The sequence below is a fragment of the Cavia porcellus genome, unplaced genomic scaffold (genome assembly GCF_034190915.1).
Source record: "Cavia porcellus strain 051 isolate PalLab524CR breed Dunkin Hartley unplaced genomic scaffold, mCavPor4.1 scaffold_10, whole genome shotgun sequence".
Lineage (NCBI taxonomy): Eukaryota > Metazoa > Chordata > Mammalia > Rodentia > Caviidae > Cavia > Cavia porcellus.
In genome coordinates this window covers 67,037,554-67,060,705 of record NW_026947493.1, presented here as the reverse complement: position 1 = coordinate 67,060,705, position 23,152 = coordinate 67,037,554, and the positions used below count along the sequence as shown (strand labels likewise).

General features: G+C 37.0%; 1 long non-coding RNA gene across 3 annotated transcripts in view; it reads left to right on the top strand.

The window, feature by feature from the left end:
- LOC134477915 (uncharacterized) overlaps nucleotides 1-23,152 on the top strand; it is a 189,716-nt gene that overhangs the window by 20,470 nt on the left and 146,094 nt on the right. For all 3 annotated transcript variants that reach the window (XR_010050219.1, XR_010050221.1, XR_010050220.1), the window contains one exon: nucleotides 18,174-18,255. This is a non-coding gene — a long non-coding RNA (uncharacterized LOC134477915). The remainder of the gene's footprint in view (nucleotides 1-18,173; nucleotides 18,256-23,152) is intronic.

The window sequence follows — 23,152 nt, the reverse complement described above, 5'->3', positions numbered from 1 at the left end:
ACTTGAAATTTTTCTTTTAGTTTGCTTTTATAGCAATATGTATCTCTATTTAAATAATCTGTGTGGCAAAATAGATGTTTGAAGTAAAAGAAAAAAAAATCTCTTGTGCTAAGAATGTATGAATCATAGAAGCAATGGAAATTTATATTAAAGTGTTTGCATTCTAATGGTATTACTTCTGTTGAGCCATCCACACATGCATGCATATATTGTAAGCCAAGAATAACTTATTTTGTTCTTAGCATTGTATTCACATTGAGCATAGATAACTAAAAATCTCAAGGGCTGAAAAGTCTATGATATTTTCTAGTTGTTTAGAGACAGTTTTTTTCCTCAAGAATAAAATTTGGATCACCTACATCTTTATGCCTTTAATAAATCATCTATTAACCCAAAGTTGCATCAATTAATTTTTAGATAGGAATTTGAATTTCACTGTTTCAAATGAAAAGAATGTTACTCTTTAATACATGAAATGTCCACAAATTACCATTTAATATGCCTCCTACTCAATTTTAAATAGTTTATAATTCATTTGATGCATTTCACCATGTTTAAGAAAAACTTCCAAATACCTGAATATATATAAGAATAATTTTGTCCTTTTGGACAACAAACCAGCTCAAAACAGCATTATCAGTGAATTAGAAACACATTTTATGGGGCTGGGGATTTAGCTCAGTGGCATAAGCGCCTGCCTTGCAAGCAGGCAGTCGTGAGTTCAATCCCTGGTACCGATAAAAACTAAAAAAAAAAAAAAAAAGATTTTATTTATAATTCATTTCTTGAGTAAATACAATTAAAAAATTTAAAGCCTGGAGAAAAATTTATGTGTTATACCAAATGGTATATCACAAAAAGTCTTGAAGGTCTGGCTAACTACAAATAGGTCAGGACCCATTCCTTTCCAAGTCCTCCTCAAAGTTTTTTCTTTTTTTAGTTATTCTTATCTGTGTAACCATGGATCTGTTTAGGAGTAATGACTACTTGGAACTCTCAGCCAGAGTCCATCCAGCGTATGTGTGAAGGGAATCTTACCAGAGGTCACACCATCAAGGCTTAGACCATTAGATAGGCAGCTAGTAATTCATTGTTTGTGGCTCCTGGTTCTGTTTCATGGGTCTACTTGTTGCTCCAATAATTGCTTTCGTTGCATCAGGAGTGGACATTATTGAGTTGTGTTCAGGGCTGGCTCATTCACGTAGGACCAAGAAGGAGAATTCACAAGCAGATCTGCTGTTTGATCTCCAGAAGAGGGCAGCAGGACACAGAGATTAAAACTCACTCATCCAGACACTGATAACAAAGGTTGCCAACTATTCAGTGTTAAATCAAAGGCTTCCTTCCTGTTTAGCATACCATGGACAGCATGGTGTAGTTTACAAAAGAACCTAACACTTTCTGAGCCCCTGCTACATGTTAAGTACGGACCAGATATTTTTCACCTATGTAATTGATGCAGTTCTGACCTATAGGTGTTATATTATTTCCAGTTGTATTAATGAGAGAAGACAATGTTTAGATCTTAAGCAGTTTACCCAAAGTCACACAGCAAGTAGAACCTACATTGAAATCTGAATTTGACATTAAGAATCTAATTACCTAATAGCTGATTACTGACTTACTGCTGCTCCTGAACTTGCTGGCTGTGAGGGAATAATTTAACAGTTTAGTACTCCAGCTTTTTCATCTTACACTGTACTCTTGTAGTCTTTTGAGAGTTCTAGGACATTTTGTCATGTTCAACTCTATTCAAGTGGATAGATTTTAAATGTGGATAGTATTTTAACTTAGAATAAAAACTACAGAACATTCAGTCTAGAAAGGGATACAAGAACTAATCCAACACTTTCATCTTAGACATGATGAAATCAATGGCCGGAGTATTCAAATGACTTGAAAGTGATGGTGATGGACCCTAGAACTCAGTGTGGACAACTTTTGGTCAGCTTTTTTTTTTCTTGTCTCTTTGTGTCATGTGTTTATGATGCAGACATGTAAATGTTGATGATACTGCTGTTAAAGAGGGGCCAGATTACAATTAATATGCCTGTGGAGATTGTACAAAAGTTCATTTCAAAAACAAGTTAGTTTATTAAGAGGTCCTGATTCCTTTGCTCCATTCAAGAGAGAAGCTAAAACCTTTGTCTAAGTTTGCCTGAGACTGCTGATTAGGGCTGGGGATATAACTCAGTGGCAGAGCACTTGTCTGGCAAGCCCAAAGTTCTGAGTTTGAGTCCTAGTACCAAAATTTAAAAAAAAAAAAAAGATTGCTGGTTGAAGGAGGGTAGGGAAGGCCAGGATATAGTTGTTTAAGATGCTTTTCAGATTAGCAAGGTTAAAACGCAGCCTCCCATGAATGCTAATCTTAGATTTGTATTACTCTTCTTACAAATCAATTAACTGGCTTTCCTAAGGATCCATGATGGGAAGACTTATTTAGTGTACCAATGGCTCTTTTGAGAGATGTTCTGTAACCTGCCATATTTTATTCTATCTATTCTAACTTGTTCATTTATGAACTTGCTATAACCCTTCTAGTTCTCAAAGTCTTGTACTCATTAGGAATTGAAAGAGAGGAAGAGGAAAGGGAGAAAGCAATAAAGAAAGAGAATAAGGGAGACATGCTTCAGTATATCACCAAGCAGTTGAGATACTATAGTACCTGATTACATATTTGGAGAATCCTCAGGTTCTATTATGCGTCATTGCTAGGAAAGCTGATAACCAATTAAGTGGTTGTAAAGAACTTTCTACTTATAAATGGTAATATTTTTAAATGAACTATAATTAGAATGACTGGTTTTCTAAATTCAGTTTTTGTGTTAAAAATTGTTCAAAATAGAAATTGCCTATCATTTAAGTGGTGCATCGTTTTGCTCACCTTGAATGAGTTTCTCAGACCCCATGCTTTTCTCTTCATCATTAAATACTTTGGACTTTGCCTTTCCCTTGGGAGGCTGGGACCAGAACTTCACAGGGTCCAGAGCATTTTGTGAGGTGAGCATGAACATGTGTTCAGTGTGCTTTCTCAAGACTGTCCTGGAGGCCAAGGAAAGGACAGGTGGAGACCAGAGGTGCTTCTGGAACACCTGGAGCCCTCATTGACAGTCATGAGTCAAATCCTGTTCCAGATTGTGTCATAACTGGCCGAGCTTTGTATTTTATTTGTGTTGTATTATTTAGAACCTTGTCTCTGTTGGAAGTGTGGCCAATCTAAATTCATATCTGGCACCTAGAACAGTGTTCTAAACACCAGGTTAAGGTAACACTTATTAATCCATTCAAATTGCCTTCTGAACAGGCAGAACTTCCAATCTGTGTGGGCTGATTTAGGATATTAAATGCAAAGAGGTAGGAGAGACAGCATTAGGGTGCCAGCAGAACCTTTGAATGCAGAATTTAGCATATTAACAATCTGATAATATTGCCTGTGAAAGGCTGAAATAATTCTTGGTGTGTGCCTGCTGGATAACAGAAAATTTGGTAAAGTGTTGCTAATGCTATAGATATGAGACATGATAGATTCTGGAGAACACAGCCTGTGCATTCTACATTGTATGCAGTACCTTCACTTTGGGACAGTATTTTTCTGGCATGATAAATGTATAATACAAGTTTTAATAATTTTATCTCCCACAGCATTCCTGGAAGGAAGTTAATAGGACACACACACACACACACACACACACACACACAATATTCATGGAGAAAAAAACCCCTGTGATTTATTGAGGTTGTATAATTTTAGATGTTAGAATGACCAGAGAAATAACAGACAACATCATTTGAGAATAAAATTATCATGTTAAGAATTAAATGCTTCCATTGTCTATGGTAGCAGGTGAGAGCAGTTGCTCCTTAAACCATGGTCAGTTGGATAAAAGGTTAACATGGTCAGTAGTGTTAATATACATTAGCAGTATGTTGAGTTATGAGAAGAACAAAGATCTGACTTTGCCATTTGTACAATAGATATAATGATGGATATTCAGAATATCTTGTATCCCACTACTCTGTAATGCCATTATCACTTTTATCATAAAAGAATTATGTTACTCCATAGATAAAAATGCATTCTTGAACCTCTGTGAATTAGTTTTTAATGTACTGTGACCTTGGACTGCCCTGGGATATTAATGCTAAATGATTACTTCTGAATGCTTTTTGAATAGCTGCATAGTGCAATTAAATGTGCAATACATCATGGATGACATAGCTAAACGCCTCTTCTGGTCAAGGAACTTAGAGAGGTCTTGGGAATGATGGTAATTCTGCATTGCTGAGAATGGGAGAGAAAAGAATCTCTTATTAGTAGTGAAATAAGTACAGACTAAAGTAGGCGATAACCTTTTCCTGGGGTTAGTCAATGGAAATAAATTTTTGATTAATAACTATAAAGGATGATGATTTTTGATCACTGCCATAATAATGTCCAATTATGTCTGCTAAATGCCTGAGGTGAATAATTGTCATTGGTTTTGCTGAGTGAGAAGTTGCCAAACAGTAGGTGTGGGTATGTGCATATATTCCTGTGTAGCAGAGTAGATAAAGGAATAAAGATTTTGGTTCATCTTTTATCCTCTTTTCCAGAATGGGCTTTTATTGAATTACAATTTGTCTCAAAGTGCAACCTCATAAATCTTGCACTTAATCGAATATCTTTTATCAAATTATTGGACCCCAGGAAATTATGACAGATGAGAGCATGACGAACCATGATAAAATGGAGAACATTTTACGTACTAGCCAATGGTCTAACCCCAATCTTGTTGGTTGATGACTGAAAGTGATAATTGGCTTGCTGGTTGTAGACAGGTAACTGGAGCCTCATTGTCAGCAGACTCCACAGTCTGCAAAAAAGCAGCTATGTGGTGGGTCCTCCATCAGAACTGGACCTAGCTGTTTCACAGGGTGGTTGTAAGAGCTACTCTTCGATGAAACTACTTCAACATGGCCCAACATTAGAGCTGTTACTTGAGGGATACAGGAATTTTAATTTTGGAACTATCATTTGGGAGGAATTTTTACCAATGCATAGCCTCCTTAGTTTTTCTTTAACAGATAACATTTTTAAAAAAAGTATTAATAAAAATTTTTGACTTAATGTCATAAAAATGAACTGTGATTTTGTAAATCAGTACAACTTCATAACTCAGCCTCAAGTCGATCAGTCTAACAATCCGGCCTCAAACCAGAGTGACTCACAGGCTAACTTGGTCCTGAGTGCTCTACTTAGCCTCTCCTCAAGATTCTTGGGAACTGTCACAGAGGCCACAATGGCAAACAAATTTCTCTGTTGTCTAGAGTCTAGAGTGCTCCATTCCCAGTCTGCCACTCCCTGCCTCTGGTAGGACTTGCTTGCTGTTTGCAGATGTGAATTGGCGTTTTTATCCTGATGTTTTTAAGTACTCCAATACTGCTTAGGTACTCCAATACTTTTCCTGAAAGAAACTGATGAGGTAGGTGTTCATATACTTGTACTTTTGACTCATCTGGCTGCTTCTCCTGGGTGAACCCTCAGGACATTTCTATGTGTGCACAAGCACTACTGCTATTCTAGAGGGCAGCATTCTGGTGCTGCTTATAGAAATTTTGTAATTATTTATTTGTTCCTGTATTTATCACATCTTCCATTAGACTGCCGGCTCTTTGAGGTGTGTCTATTCTTTTATTCGTCCTATCCATGGAGCACCTAACACAGTGCTTGCTGCACAATGGTATGGGGTAAATATTTCTGGAATGGGTGAATGATTAAGACACTTACTAGGACTATATCTACATGTTTGTGAATAAGAGAGAGGGACCTAGGGGAAAAAAGGGTTAGCCTAATTTTCCAGCTGACTAAGTTGAGTTTGGAATTTAATTATAAATAATACAAAATGAAAAAAAACCATTCAGAGCTCTCGAATGAGGCAAAGCAGAAACAGGAAAGCACCGGGTACTTCCTTGCTGGCTTTGCAGCTCACTAGCTATGAACTAATTCCCTTCCTAAATGATGTTGAGAAGCTCTGTTTCCCCCAGATTACAGAGCAGGAAATAGATTCTGTGAGTTCCAAATCCACAATTTCTGGTCAGAATTAGCACAAGAGCTTTTCAACTAACTTTTCTTGTTTGAGAGTAGCTAGCACCGTTCAGATCCCTCCTTCTTGGTGCTACTGAAGAAATGTTTCCAAAATGTCATTCTGACCATGCCACTTCTCAACTGAAAAGTGTTCAATGAAACCCAATTCCTTGTAAAATAAAATTTAAACTTCTTGGCATGCAGGCATCTCTACTCTCTGTGTGTCTCTGTGTCTGTCTGTCTGTCTCTCGGTCTCAACCCTGCATTTGCTGGGGACCCATCCCATGCTGGCCCTTCACTTTTCAATGTTTTTTTTAAGGCCCCTTACTTCCTGCTTCCTTTTTCAGCATCGAGTTCAGCTCCTCCTGACCCTGCCATCTCCACCTTCTCATCATCAGGCTCCTGTAGATCATTTTCCCTTTGTCCCCTGAACTGTATGGAAGACCCTATATGGTTGTGGTGTGTGACTCTGGCCTGTGCCTTCCCTAGAAACTGAGCCCCTTGAGAGAAGAATCTTCCTTCCACACCTGAGTCTTGGGCTCTATCGGCTGCTTATGGTGGTTGCTCAGTGAGCCTGTGTAAAGTAAGGGGCTTACTTCCTGGCCAGGCAGCGGATCAGCTGGCCCTCGACAACAGACCTTTAGAGCTAGTGAGGACTGAGAGTCTCATGCAAGGGAGGAAATGAGGTTTGGCTAATTAATTATCAGGTATTATTTAGCAGTGTTTTACTCACTGCTAAATCAGAAGTAAAAAAAAGCAAAACTGGAAAGAAAGGAGAACGTTTGGTGTCTGGGCAGATATGGTGTAATCTACACATAACTATTTTCTCCTTTGAAATCCTGTATTTCAGGACCAACTTGACCTTATAATATGGGTGTATATGCTTTCATCTTAGTTGGCTTTATCAGTCAGCTTAGGTCACAACCTCAGCACTGCCTCAGTACAGCCTGGTATGTCAGTGGCTTTACAGCAGCGAGGGTTTACTACTTACTCACATTACCCATTCTTCCTAAATTGCTTGTCTCTTAGCTCTCGGTCAGGACCTAAGCGAATGGACAGCAGCCACCCTTTCTCTGCTGGGCTCCTGTCAGAGGAAAAAGAGAAACCATGACAAAATACCCTCTGCCTTTAATGCTTTGGCTTACAAACATTGCTTCAACCTACATTTCATTAACAGAATGAGTCCTAAGTGGAGCTGTTTTGTTCTCCGGGAAGCAAACACTGAATGGTCATGTAGTTTGTCCCATTCCTTGACTGCAATATAAACTCCTGGAGGATAAGAGCTTTTCTGTCCTCTGACCCAACAGCCTGGAACTTTGTCAAAGAACATTATTTTTTGAATTAAAAAGCAGAAGTGTTATATTTCGGAAACAACAAAGACTTATTTAGAATAGTGTTGTGTTTGCCCATCTCATGTTTCATTTTATATATTATTTTAAAACTTTTTATGATTAAAATATTTAAAGTTTGTTAGTAATTTAAATATGTTAATGGGCTGCACATGAGTATTCTACATGTCAATATGTGCATGTTCTGCTTCCTCAGCTAGTCTGCAATCAGAGGTAGTTCTTTGATTTCTTTTTCTTATTTTAATACTCCATGAGAAAAACTGTTCAGGAAGTTAATAGATTGACCAATTCCTTGACAGTAACTCTCATTATTTCCTCCATAGGAAATCCCAAAGCTTAAGGCCCTATACAATTTGGTACCAATGACCGTTCCATCATTACCTCTTATTACTTGTGCTGACCCTTGCTTCCAGCCATGCTGAACCTCTGCCTTCCTCTACGAATGATCTGTGCTTTTCTGTCTTTTTATATTTGATTTGCTATCACAAAAGTAGTATAGACTGAGTATCTTAAACCATAAACACATATATTTTATAGCTCTGAAGGCTGAGAAGTCTAAGATAAGATGCCAAGAGGTTCAGTGTCTGATTAGGACCTGCTTCTGGCCTCAGAGACAGCCATCTCCCTGCTGTGTCCTCACATGGTGATAAAGAGTACTCTGGAGTCCCTTTTGCAAGGGCACTAATGCCATCCATGAGAGCTCTATCCTCACCTCCCAGGCTCCTACTCCTAATATCATTTTGGGAGCTAGCATTTCATGCATGGATTCTGAGGGGACACAAACGTAATACCACATTAATGCCTTTGAGTTGTTCTCTCTGCCTGGAATCATCCATAGGTCCCTCTGTAGGTGTCTGATTCCTTTCTTGTGCTCACAGCCTTTCTCCTTCTTCCTGTGGTCACCTAGGAAGTGTAATCAATATCTACATTTTTTATAGAAAGTCATTTCTTTAATTTTGTCAAGTAGTTTGAAACAGTAGACTCTGCATAGTTAAAACTGAGTTTGAATCCTAGCACTCTGAGAGGCAAAGGCAGGAGTATCTTAAGTTCAGACCTAACCTAGGCAGTTTGTCAACCCCCGCCCCAAAGCAAGAAGCAAACAAACAAAAAGAAAAGAAAAGGAAAGGCAAGGGCTAGGGATGTAGCTCAGTACAAAAGCCTTGTATTCAATTCCTAGTACTATACATGACAGACAAACAAAGAACAAAAACAATACAAAGAAAAAGTGCAAGTCCTTTGTATTAAGGATTTTCCAATGAACTACTTCTTAATCTCTGAGTTAGCTGACTTACTTGGATAGGAGGTGATAATACTTGTTTCATAGATGTGTTTTCATTTTTGTTTTTGTGACATGGTCTCAGTATCTGGTTCAGCCTAGCCTTGAACTCACTATATAGCCCAAGCTGGCCTCAGACTCATGGAAGTCTTCCTGCTTCAGCCACCTGAGTACTGGGATGATAGTCACGTGGCACCCCTCCTGACCTCTCATACAATGTTCGATAAATTATAAATTGATTTGTCCCTTGGGTAGTCATCTAATATAGCTGTGCATTTACTGGACAGAGTTTTTTAGTATTACCTTTCTGGACCACTCCATGACATTGCACAGCTTATATACTGCAAAGATATTTGTTGAGTGAATGATTAATTCATGCTTGCGAGATAAAGCTCGTCGTGCAGAGAAATTAGTGATGCCATACTGAGTCTTGATTATTTTCCATAAGACTGATTAGCTATTTTTAATTGCTAAAATTTAGTGGTGCCTGGTCTAAATCCAGTGATGGGGTAGAGATATAGTTACAAAAACTTTTGGATGGTGCCATGGCAGAAGGTCAAGGAAAGTGAAATGAAATATTCGCTAAACAAATTTGTAGTAAGAAATTACTATTCTGTGACCCCGGATGAAAGTATTATATGCATAATTTCCATAGTTAATTGGACTATGGGAGACTAAATAAAACATTATTTCAAAAACTGGTCTAAAATTTGCATTGTAAATCCTTGACTCATTGTGAGCATTCATTGAATGCCAAGTAGCAACTCCAGAGCAATCATTTACCAGGTCAAGAGATGTTATTTGGAAAAGTTACAAATTTTGCATTTTGGAACACTTGCAGTACATTAGTGTTTTTAAATAAATACAATTTCTCTTTTATAAGCCATAAATAAAATTGCAGCTAACTTTAAAGCATTACCTTCACTTAATAATCTAAAAAGTGACTCTTTTAAATCAATTTAAGCATTTACTCCTTTCTTAAATGGGCAGTGCTGTCAAATGTTTGGATTGCAATCCCTCAGCAAGGTCAGCATAGGAAATACCTCAGTACTGGGCAAGGAGGAGTCCAGGAATTCGAAGAGGTAGAAGCCTCAACTCAAAGCCAGAAACTTGACTCCTTGATTGGTTCTGCAAAGGAAGACAACTTGATCTTATGTCAAACTTTTTAATAAATCAAGTTGTTTCCCTTTACATTTGTGTTTATTTCATGTTACCACCCTAGTAAGGTGCCAGAAATTGAGCAAAACTGCATTTTTTTATAGTTCAGGAGGTCAGAAGTCTGAAAATGTCTTATGCCAGTATAGCTGGGTTCCTACTGGAGTCTCCAGGGGAGAATCTTCCACTTCTAGAGGGTACTGGAATTCCATCACTGTTGACTCCATCGCAGTCTGGTTCTGTAATAATATGCTGCTGTGGTCACATGGCCTTCTCGCCCCCTGCAATCAAAACTCTTTGCACCCTCCTCTTAAAAGACCATTTGTGATTATATCTGTGCTTTGCCATACAGATTCTCCTTGTCATTCTTTGTGTTTGTGTTTGCCTCTTCTATGTCCAAATCCAGATGGCATACATCCATGGATGTGATGTTATGGTAGGTGAGCCATCACAGGACCCACTTGCTTTTGTATAAAATGGATCTGCAGCCCCTTAGTGATATAATCAAGTATTTATTAGATCCTCCACCAAAAGCCCTATCAGCACTATGTGATCTTAAGGTACCATGGCTCCAAGGAAAACCCAATAAAGTACTATTTAAAGTGGAATTGATTCTCAGTCTGCTTGAAATTAGAACTGGAAAAAATCATCTCCACCTTCTCCTTATAACTCTAGGTAGAGAATAGTTTAAACCTTATTTCTGATGGTTCTTAATTTTATGAGTTACACTAAAACCCCTGAGAGTCATGTAATTTTATGGAGTTTAGTGCTAATAATCCAAAATGCATTTCTCTGAAATACATTTTTATCTTCTGAGGCTTGAGTTTTCAATTTTAACACATATTTTCTTAGTGTTTATGGTAATTTCAGTGCCTATTTTAAAATTGATGTATCATTGTTATTGTTATTATTGTTGTTGTTGTTGTTATTGTGTATTGACCAAGTTGAATGCCTCATTCTCCAGGGATTGATGTCAGAGTTATATAATTCAAGAACAATAGGTGAATGTTCTTCATTTTAAATGTGAAATTATAAATCAATTACAGTGGTGGCTAAAACCCCTTCATGACATGCCACAATTTACTTCCAATGACATTTAAGCCTATCTCACATGCTGAACAATCTGTAATAAATTATGATTTTTTTTTGCTTCTGAAATGAAGCTATAATTATGACAGTTGAATTCTTGTTCTGGGAAATAAGGTGGCATTTAATTCCTTGAGAACAAATGACACTCACAAAAGAACAGTTAATTATTCTCAGCTGCAAAGGAAGGGAGGAGGGAGAGAAAAATTATGAAAAAGAACATGGTAGTACTTTCTGTGAAGTATCTATTAACTAATCCTTAACTAAGGCTGAACTACAATTGAACTTTTGTGGTTGTCCTGAGCCCACATTATACCTTTTATGATTTCAGTTTTCAATATAAAACCCAAATAGGAGGAAAATAGTAACCTGAAACATTTTCTATTCTTTGCATATGAAATACAAATGTTCTCACAATCAGCCTTTGGTTCCAAGAATGCAAACTGACACTGTAACCTAGTTAAATCAGACTCAGGCAGAAGGAGGGGGGGTATATCATGGCATTCATTTTTAATTACAACTGTACTAATTCGGTTTTTTAACTGCTATAGTCATCTAATCCATACTTCAAATAAAAGGAGAGGGAAGCACCATGCCCCCAGAATTTGTTGTGTTGTTGTTGTTTATTTGTAGTTTACACAGCAGCTATGCTTCCATGCCTCTGCTCTGATAGCCCTTTCCTGTTCATTCTGGCAAGCAGCCCTGCCACAATTGAATATGCCAGCAAACAGTAGGCCACTCCTCAGAGCTAGCCCTGACACCATCAGCTGCATGTTAGCAGCCTGCTATTAGAGACGCCTCCTTCTTTGACTTCCCTTTCTTCCTTGGGAGGAACAGATACTCTAGAGAAGGGCCCTGCTGAGTGGAATTCCCCATTTTGACTGCAATTAGGGATTGTGACTTGATTGATTTGGGGGCTCTCTGAAATGTAGCAGGATCAACACAGTTGCACACAAAACAAGGCATAATCCACTGGGTTAAATTAATGTTAAATCAGAGATGATTGGATTAATTGCTATTACATTTTATCTTCTGTGCACATGTGCTGTTGGCAGGCTTTCAGAGCCTTTTTAAAATTAGCTTAGAACTGGGTGGAAATGGTACAGGTGCAAATGATTTGTGCACTGGGTCTTTCAAGTACACAGTGGGCTCATAAGAAGGTACATTTTTTGTCCAAATCATATTTTGGATGTGATTTACAAAAAACTGTGCTGAGAATAAACTTGGCACCAACTGTATAGAAGCTTTAGATGTGTTAAATGGCAAAAGGACTCTGTTGGCTAGAAGATAATTTGGAAAATGGATCTTCAAATTGGTGGCCTTGGCATTGTCCCCCTGTTCAGTTTGCTTGCCTGACGCAATTTTATGCCCTTGTGGGAGTCTTTAGGGTCCTGGAGACTGATGTATCCAGACACTTAGAGTAGTATCTGCTCTCCAGATATATCTTTCCAAAGATGGACCCCTTGAACAAATTTTAAAGGGAAAATGTTCATATGATGGCTGTTTAAAGGAAATGTGTGAGCTATGTGATTGAAACCTCCATGGAGTGATCAGATCAGGGACACAAAGAAAAGATAATCAAAGGCTGATACTCTTTTATGTACTCATTTCCCCATCAGCCAGTGGCTCTGGCCACCGAAGGGAGGACTGTGGAAACCTATTAAGTACCCAGGGGAAAGGTTATGTTTTTATGCTTCAGGAAGCTGGGGGTTGGAGGGGAATCAGCAGCTCCTTTTAAAGACCTTATGTACATACACTATAAATAGACGTTTTGGAGGAGACAAAGACTTCATTGTGGGCTCATCATATTTTGGATAAATACAAATAGACTGATAAGAACATGATGTCTTCTTGTCTTTGGTCCTTTAAACTCTACCAGCAGTATGAGGCTCATGAGAGCAGCGCTGCTCCTCTGGGTGGGTCCTTTGCATTTACTTTTCTCTTCTCCTGACCTTTGCTTTGTGGTTTCTTCTCTAGCCTCATCATCCCTGCTGCAGGTTCTGTTCAGCCTGGCGACCTTCGGTCGTCCTGCTCTATTCGTGGGACGTGTTTCTGCTCCTCTCTCAGTTCTCACCTGCCTTGGTACCGATCACGGCCACTTGTTTCACATTTCCATCTGAGACCTTGTCAGTTTCCAGTTCCCAAATGAAAGGTCATTTTGATGCACACATGTAAATCCCCAAAAGCAGCAAACAATTGGGAATTTACCTCAAAAAGTCATTTCGTGTTTTCTCCCTTTCAGGACTGCTTCACTAATACATAACCTTTGTGTTGATTTAATATTGCACATTAAGTTCTGCCCGCTTTTCTTTTTAAAGAAAAGACAAATGGAATGACAGTAGAAAAAAAGAAAAACCACTTCAATTTTTTTTGTATATATATATATATATATATATATATACCTTTTAATTTTAATTTATAGATCTGCAGGTAGCCCTGTATAGTATTCACATGATGCCAGTAAGTACAGGAAAAGAAAGCTTCCTTCCAGAAAACAAGCTAATGTCTTATTTTTTGGCTTTCCTCTTTAGAGATAACCACTGTTTCTGAGTTTTATTTTTCACCTTTCTTTCCAGAAACATAGCAGGCATCTATAAAACACATCTACAGATACCTTTTACTTTGTTTCTAAACAGATTAAAGGATAACATAGTTTTCATACTGTTGTACATCTCCTTTGATTGTTGATTTACTTGAATATAGATTGGAGACTATCCCACGTCAGGACACATGAAATTCTCTGTTCTTCTTTAACGTTTCCAGAGTATTCTTGGATGTTGTATTATTGATTGTGCTGCCATGCACACACTACAGGGCATTCAGGTTGTCTTCAGTTTCTTGCCTTCATAAGTAATGCTTAAACCTCAGTTTTATTATGGTTTTATAGCTAAGAATGAGAGTCTTAAAGATATTATTTCTGACTTAAGGATATTATTTAAAATTTTTAGTTTCTTTTAATGTGAAATAAACACTCCAAAGAACAAAAATATATGTGCAGCTCAGTGAGTCATGGCAAATGGAACACCTGTGTAACCCCTGCTTGGGTGGAGAAGAGGCTGGTGCCAGCAGCACCCTGGGGGCCTGTTCTGTGCTTTTCTGAGGCTCACCTGTTTTTCTCCTCTACTTCCTTGACTTTAATACCACCGTTTAGTTTTTCTTGCTTTTGGACATTTATAATTGATTTGCACAGTGTATATTTTTTTGTGTTTGGATTCTTTTGTGCTTTTAAGGGCTGACCATATTTTTTCATGAAAATGTAGATAGGGTCACTTGTAATATATTATTCCATTGGATGAAAATATCACAATTCATTTATCCAGTCATCTGGTCATGAGCATGTGGGTAATTTAAGCAATCAACTATTTTGAATAATATTGCTGTAAAAACACACTACTATTAGGTATATAGCCTAGGAGTGTGGTTGTTGGATCATAGGATCTATGTGTGTTCAATGTTAGCCAAACTGTTTCACATATTTTATACATGTTTTGTACCAACATACATAAAGTTTGCCATTGCTTTATAAATAGGTGGTAGTACCACTTTTTTTTGGAGCTTTAGGCTTTCTGGTTACCACATATTGGCATACATAGTTGGGGTTTTTTGTTTTGTTGTGTTTTAGTTTTGGTTTTTTGAGACAGGGTCTTGTCATGTAATTCAGGCTAGCCTTGAATTTGCAATTTAGTCCAGCCTGGCCTTGAACTCACAGAAATCCTCCTGCCTCAGCCTCCCGACTGCTGGGATTTCAGACCTGTGCCACCACACCCATCTAGAATCGAGATTTTAATTCAAATTTTGATTATCAATTAAGTTCAAGATATTGCCTTATTTTGGCATCTTCTGGGTGAAATACCTGTTGAAATCTTGTGTTCATTTTTCTGATAGATTGTAAGAACTGGAAGAGTATTTTTTATATTGTGAATAAAGCCCTTTGTTGACTTAGATTTAACAAAAATTTGAATCCCAATGAATCATTTACCCTTTCATGTCCTTAATGTTATTTTTTGATGAGAAAAGTTTCTAGTTATAATGTAGTCCAATTTACAGACTTTCTTTTTATAGTGATTTTTTTCTTGTGGCATGTGTGTTGCTTAAGTGTAACAAACCTATTCTCTTACATCATATTCCAAAAAGTGTCAATGTTTGCTTTTATTTATCTACAATTTATTGTTGTGCATGATGTTTCTCTTTTCTCATAAAAACTATTTATTGAAAAGATTATCTTTTATCTCTGAAATGCATTGTTATGTCTTTTCGAAGTGTGTATTTACTTGTGGTTCTACTTTGAAGACTTTCCCTTTTACTCCATTGGTAATTGATATCACATTTCCTAGTGACAGTAGCGTTGTGCAAATCTTTCTGTCAAGTAGGATAAATTCCTTCATCTTGTTCTTCAAGACAGCTTGCATATTCATGACCACTTGCATTATATAATTTTTAGAATAGGCTTCTCAATTTCCTTATCAACAAATTTTGGGTCTTTATTTATGACTTCTTTACATCTATAGAAAATCTAAAGGAGAACTGGTATCTTTGTAATACTAGAATGTTGCTATTCATTTGTATTACTGGAATCCTGTGTGTATTAGTGAGATTGGCTCATAATTCTCCTTTCTTATAGTAATTTTATCAGGTTTTGGCTAGTTTCATAAAAATGAACTGTTTTTTATTCTCTCAAGTGTCTGTGTAGAATCATACCTATTTCTTTACCAATAAAACCTGGTCCTGGAGTTTTCTTGACAGAAAGTTTTTTAATTTACAGGTTTAATAATAAGACTATTTTGGTTTTTATATTTCTTCTTAGTTTTATTAAAGGATTTGTGCATTTCATTACATTTTCAATACTGTCTTAAGATCATTGTTATGGCCGGGATTCAAAAGCCTCATTGGGCTGAAGACATTTGAGGAACTGAGTAGATCATGGGGTTCTAATTCCATCAAGGGGATTAATGCATTGATGAGTTCATAGATCAGTGGGCTTATTGGAAGGCGAGTCTAATTGGATGAAGTGGGTTATACCCAGGCCATGTCTTTGAAGGTCCCTGGTCCCTTTCCCCACCCTCTCTGGCTCTTTTGTTCTCACTGCACTTCCCAGTTTCCATTGCTTGAGCACAGTGTCCCTCTTTCATGATGTTTCTGCCTTGGAACTAGCTGATCATGAACCGGAACTTCTGCACTCATGAGCTAGAATAAATCTGTTCTCCTTTAAATTGTATTTGTCTGGTATTTTGCTCACAGTGACAAAAAGCTCACTAATCCAATATTTTTGAAATGAATTCTTATGATTTTTTGATAATATTGCCTTTTTCATATGTAATATTGGTTATTTGTGTTTCTTCTCCTTCCCTCCCCTCTCATCCTTCCTCCCTCTCTGTCTCTCTGTCTGTCTCTGTCTCTGTCTCTGTCTCTGGCTCTCTCTTTCTCCATCCCATGGAATGATTATCAGTTAATTGATTTTTATGATTTTTTTTGTCTTACCAATTTTCTCTATTGTATATTTGATCTCTAATTGATTAATTTCTATTCTTATCTTTCTAGTTCTTTCATTTCATTTCATTTATCTTTATACATTTTACTTTTTATTTCTAACTTTGTGAGAAGGTTACATAGCTTACTAACTTTCAGCTTTTCTTCTTTTGTAATGATGCTGCACATTTCCCTCTGAGAACGAACCTGGCAATATCCTATAGTATTTTGACAATCATAAATTAATCAAAATTAATGTATTAATTCATATAAGTATGGAGATATTCTAGTTATCTTTCTTATTAGTGATTTTAAATGTAATGGGACTATAGTCAAGAACATTTTGATGAATTAGATCCTTTGATATTTGTTGAACTTTCCTTGATGGCTCAGCATATGGTTGATTTTTGCCAATGCTCATTGTGTCCTTGGAAGGAAATTGTATTTTGAAGTTGTTGGATGCTGTTTTCTACAAGGCAATTAGTTTAAAATCTTTTAATTGTGATGTTCAAGTCTCCTAAATATTTACTGAGCTTTTTGGTACTTTTGTCATTTACTGAATGTTGTGTTTATGTCTCTGGTGACATTATGCGTATTGGCCTTTCTATTTCTCCTTGTATTTCTTTCAGTGTTTGCTTTCTGTATTTTTAGGATATGATATTAAGTAAAATAAATTAAGAATAAATTAAAATGGACTGATCATTTTCACAAGTACTGATGTCCAGTTTTTTTTTGTCTCTACTCATTTGGTTAATGTGCTTTGCCTCCAATGGTGCATTTGGTCTCCTTTACCTGTTACTAACAGCATTCTTTTGGTTAATGCTTGAATGCTATATCTTTTTCTACCTTTTTATTTCCTTATTTTGAGATACATTACTTAGAAACAGTACATATTGTATTTTAGAAGTTGAATATGACTATCTTTATCCTTTAATGGGAGCATACAATTCCTGGGTTTCAACCTCTCACTTTATGTTTGTTTTCAATTTACCCAACTTGCTTTAAGCTTCCCTTTTCCTTTCTTGGTTGGTTGTTTTTCATGGAAAGATTTTTTTTTAGTATTCTGTCTTTTCCCACTCCCATCCCCCATCCCTTAGATGAACTTGGGAGTTATATCATTACAGAGATATTTGAAGAACGGTCAGCAAGGAGGTTCATGTGGCTGGAATTATATAGGTGCACAAGAGTCACTGTGGATGATATCAGAAGGCCAGCAGGGCAGTGAGGCTGTGATAACGAGGGAGAAAGTTACAAGTAATGTCTCCAGTTCCTTGTAGAAGGGATTTTGCTTTAGTTTTTATCACAAAACCAATTTAAAACAAGCTACGGCAGTTGAACAGAAAACACAATTTTTTCTTTTAGCTTAAATTTTAGAAGGTTTAACATAGGCTAAGCACTTCATTAAGAATCTTACACAGAAGATTTTGTTTGATAATCAAAATACAAGAAGAATGTAGGTTTCACACAGGTAATTAACTTACCCAAAATCTCAGATTGTATATAGCAAAGCTCACAGTAAGTCCATGTTGTCTCTTACTCATAATTTCCTATTTTTTTGGTTCTCTTTATTATCAGTGATAGAAAATTTACCAGTTCATTGGAGAGATTTAGCTCTGAACTGTGTATAGGCTAATCTCCCTTCTTTTAGTATACACAGAACCACCAAAGGATCCAAGACATTTGGTTGTTTTATCACATGGATCATTAACCTGTTCTATGTTTTACATGAGACATTATGTGTACCTAATTCTGAACCATTGCTTTATTTTTTCCACAGGATGAAAAGGGGCATTATGGGTGGATTAATTCAAATTAGACATCATTATTGAAAAAAAAATCATGTTCCTCTGAGGATATTGGTATGTAATTAAGTGTACTATATGTTTTGTCTAAAGTCAGAGTGACCAATTATGCATTTCCCACTTTGTAAAATACAAAAATGAGTAGACTATGCAAGAAAGACATATCTAAAATAATCTGGTTATATTTATAATGTCACAAATGAATCACATTCACATTCCTTGATTTATCTCTTTTATAGTCATGTCTGATTAACCCTTCTCAGAAGGATGTTGGCTAACCTAAACTCTGTGAAACAGTCAGGAGGTTGAGTAATTCATTTTATTTTGTACACAATTTGTCTAGAAAACTGAAGATTTATTGATGCAATGTAGAGTATTAGCTGGCAGGTAAAAATAAGTCAGTTAATGAATATGATTAGACCAGCAGCTGGAATGAATTGCAGTGTTTGCAACATCAATGGAATTAATAGCCCTTAAAATAATCAGGGAATCAATTAAAAGTCCTCATTGGGATTCAGAAAACTGTGTGTTCATGTGTTTAACTTTAAAATGAGCACCGGGAGAAGAAATGGCCAAATCTTCAGTTGGAAAGTACTTAAAGATTCTAAGGGTGTCTGACTATTTCTGGGCCCAGCCAGCTATTGCAGGAAACCCTAGTGGTTACCCCAGCAGGTGGCATGGAACACAGGCTCCAAACTGTGCTTCCCAGAATGAAGCAACAGGAGCCCATGAGTGCAATTGGAAGGGGTGTACTGACCACACTCCCTGAAGGATTGCTACCTCGTTAACCTTTTGAGAGGAGTGCTGCTTCCCACCAGGATGACAGAAAAGAAGGTGATCATTCTGGAATTATGTTCTCCTCTAATGGTCACCCCAAAGACCTTGAAACGTTTCAAGTCTGAAGTTTTGAGCTGAATAGTCTTGCACAAAAGTCCTTAGGATGAATTAATTGAGCAGCATAATGTATAAGCTACTGAACACAGATATTATCTACCAGTCTCCAAACTAGATAATTAACCTCCATTCCCCCACTAATAAACAAATTAAACAGGCTTTATAAACAAGGCCTTTATGCTTTTACCTCCAGGGAAGAGCTAAGAGCAGTATCTAGTGTCCTCATAATTGTTCTATATGCAGACTTCAAAGGTTTCTCTTCAAGTCAGTAGGAAATAGAAACAAAATAATAGAGCTGGGAAATTTAGTTAGTTCCGTCTATACTTCTCAAAAAACCACTAAGGTGGGGAATAAATTCATGTCCTATTCCGTATCTAAGTCCAAAATACATTAGCTGGTTCACATGTTAACTATATCCTGTATAATTTTTGTGCTGCTTTTTCTCATCCTATTAGGAGGATGTCGGCCTGGGTTAGATCCTGCAGTTGGAACTATTTCCATGATGAATATCTGAGAAGTTTTGAATCTGTGAGATTTCCTACTGATTTCTTATTGCCCATAGACCTCCAAGCTGCAATGTCAGCCCTAGACCCAGGCAACCAGTGTCCTGGCTTTATCCTGTACCACTGAGGGGAATCTTCTGGTTGAACTTCTCAGGACAGCCCAGAGGATATACCCTTGTGGCACCTGGACTTCTCTTTTAGACCATGCTGTAGGAATCTGGGACCTTGAAAGTACTGCTCAGGTAGTTGTTAGTTGGCTCCCAAAGCTCCAGTTTGCTTCAAGAGGATGGACTGTAGTGCTCTGGGTATATGTACCCCTAGATCTACTGGAGGGCCATGTGTGGGGAAAATGAGCACTGGGGGCAAACAGAGCCTGGACATACGGGAAGCATTTCTAAAACATACACACAGGCCCTGCAGTTGGCCTGAGGATGGGCAAATGGGCTGGCCACACATTAGCGAGCCTCTGTGTGTACTTTTTCCTCAGATCTCAGTGTGCCTTGCCAAGCTGCCAAAGTTCAGCCCCTCCATGATCACTCCAGAAGTGTGATTCTTGGATTTCCAGCAATGTGCTGAAAACACCATTTGCCTGCTTATTAATTTTCTTTTTTTCCTCAGGTACTCTAAGGTACACTTGACATTTTACTGCTAAGATTATCAGAGGTGAAAAATGTAAATTCTACTGTGTATCCTGCCTTAGTTTAGACTCAGCATCTTTCTGTTCTAGAATCTTCTTGGCTCCTTATGTTTGGATTTACCTTTTGTGGGACTGATATTTCCCTGGAATATGTTTATCATGTGTCACTTCCTTTCTGCCAATGGCTCTCACTGTTTTATTTTGGTCTAACCCTCTAGTGCCATCACGTGTATGATATATGTGTTTTGTGTGAGCTGAGTAAGTTAGGAGGGAACTGTACACTCTGCAAAGCGTGCCATGAAACCTCAGAATCTAAAGGCCTAATATCCTTCTGGGATTTATGATGTTGATCAGTTAATCAATTTCAAAACCCTTAGAAAGAAAAATGTATTCCCTGTGAGGAACATTAAGGGGAACAAATTATTTTTTTCAGACAATAGCTGAAAAGTTAATACGTATACATCCTAGGCAGGAGGCAAGATTCTCTTTTCGGAACAAGAGAGGTAGGAAGGTAAAAGCTAGATGTAATTCCTTCTATTTCAGAAAATGTATCACCTTGATACCAAGAAGGTACATGCATGGTGAAAATAATGCCAAGAACTATCATGGCTAGCAGAATTTAATTCTATCTCTCATCACTAACCACCCTTGTGACCTTGGCAGTTTACCTAAGTACTTTAGGTCCCTCATTTATTTTTTATTTTTAAAAATTTTATTTAAAGAAAGACTAAACAAAACAGAAAATAAGTAGAAATAATACATACGTTCAGAGAAAAAAAGTAAACAGTAAGAAATTACTAGTTGATGTTTACATACTGTCCTTTTACAAATAGTTGTTCAAGGTACAAAAGTGGAACATATAAAGTGGGAATTCAAACAATGAGACTGCAAACAGTTCTGTTCAACTATCCAACAAAAACTTAGTAATATGGTTGTCAATCCTATACACTTAAACATACATGCAGTTATCCATATCTTCATTTATGGCGAGATCATTGTGAACAAAGAATTATAGTATTGCTTGATTTTACATCATGACACTCCGGGATCAGCACAGGATACTGTAGTCTTTATTTTTTAATTTTAATTAAAGAAAGACTAAACAAAACAGAAAATGGGTAGAAATAATGCATACTTTCAAAGAAAAAAATAAAAATAGTAAGAAATCACTAGTTGATGATTACAGATGGCCCTCTTACAAATAGTTATTTAAGATACTAAAGTGGAGCATATAAAGTGGGGATTCAAATAGTGAGACTGCAATCAGTTTTGTTCAACTATCCAACAAAAACTTAGAAATATGGTTATCAATCCTATACACTTAAACATACATGCAGTTATCCATATTGTCAATTATGTTGACATTGAACAAACCGAAGCAGGCTAATATCACTCTGAACAAAGAATATATTGTTGGGTGTCACATTATAACACTCCAGGATCAGCACTGGGTACTTTAGTGTCTCTTTTTCTTCAAAGTATCTGTTCATTTCATCATGTGTCATAAGATCAGTTCTCATAAACTGTTTATAGGTTCTACACATGCATGAGTCTTAAACATGTATTTCTATCCTTTCTACTTTAGAGGGAGAAATGAAACAAAGCAAGGCAAAACAAAACACATTCCTATAAACACATGAAACAAAAAAGACATAAGACCATTGTATAAGGAGTTCTACCATAGTTCCTGTGTTGTCTCTTGTTATCTTCAATAGAATTGGCTATATCATCAGACATAGTATAATTGAATATAGCAGTACATAACATTAATAAAAACACAACTATGTATATAGTATAAAAACAGGCAGTTATCAAACCAGAATGTGTATTGTAGTGAGTCTTGTCATCTTCAGTATAGTTGCCTGTATCTCAGACTTGATACTATCAATCATATCAGTTTTGAATAAAATCTGTTGATACCAAACAGCAATCAAACAAACCAGATTTAACTAAGATCAGTCATGATAAAACAGTGTAAGTCATACAGGACTCCAGAGTAAGATAAGAAATTAAAGACGATTACTGTGCTATATCCTGATGTTTTTCGGGTAGCTGTCTGTGCCCCCAAATCTAATGCAAGTAGACAAACTGGGACAGAATAAAATCTAAGCAGAGTGGTGCAAGTAATGTGGGGTTTAAATCCTGATACACTATTAACAATATCTTCTGCTATTTTTTAAAGACTCTCCTTCCCCTTTCACTTCCCCAGGGTATATTGTGCATTTTTGGGTCTGACCAAGACCTTTGGTTTTAAATTGGGTGTAGGGCGCAACCTGCTATTTACCTAAGTGATTCCAAACCTTCTCTTTCCTAGACTTGATCTCTAATTGTATTGCTTTACCGATTAAAGCCTGTCTTTCCAACCTATCCACAAATACTGGTCTAGTTGCCCCTTTTACTCTCTGGTTCTCTGTCACATAGAGCATTGTTTTAATTTAGTGTATCAAGGCCGTCTATATTAGAGATTATAACCAACCTTCTCTGCCTCATTTCTGTTCTTTTTTTGCCATCAGTTGTCTGCTTATCTTCTTCATTCTGTTCCTGGAATCCTAGTACTTTTCTCTCTCTCTAAAATGCCCTGCAGTATTCTCTGTAGAGTTGGATTGGTGGTTGCGAATTTCCCAAGTTCCTCTTTGTCTTGGAAGCATCTTGTTTCTCCATTAATTTCTAGAGACAGTTTATCAGGGTATATCAATCTGGGCTGGAGGTTATTTTCTTTCAGGGCTTGGAATATTTCACTCTAGGCTCTTCTTGACTTGATGGTTTGTGTCGAGAAGTCTGCTATTATTCTGATGGACCTTCCTTAATAGGTGATCTGTTTCTTGTCTCTAACAGCTTTTAATATTCTGTTCTTATATTAAATTTCTGGGATCTTGATTATTATATGCCTAGATGTAGCTCTGTTTTGGTTGTAGGTGGC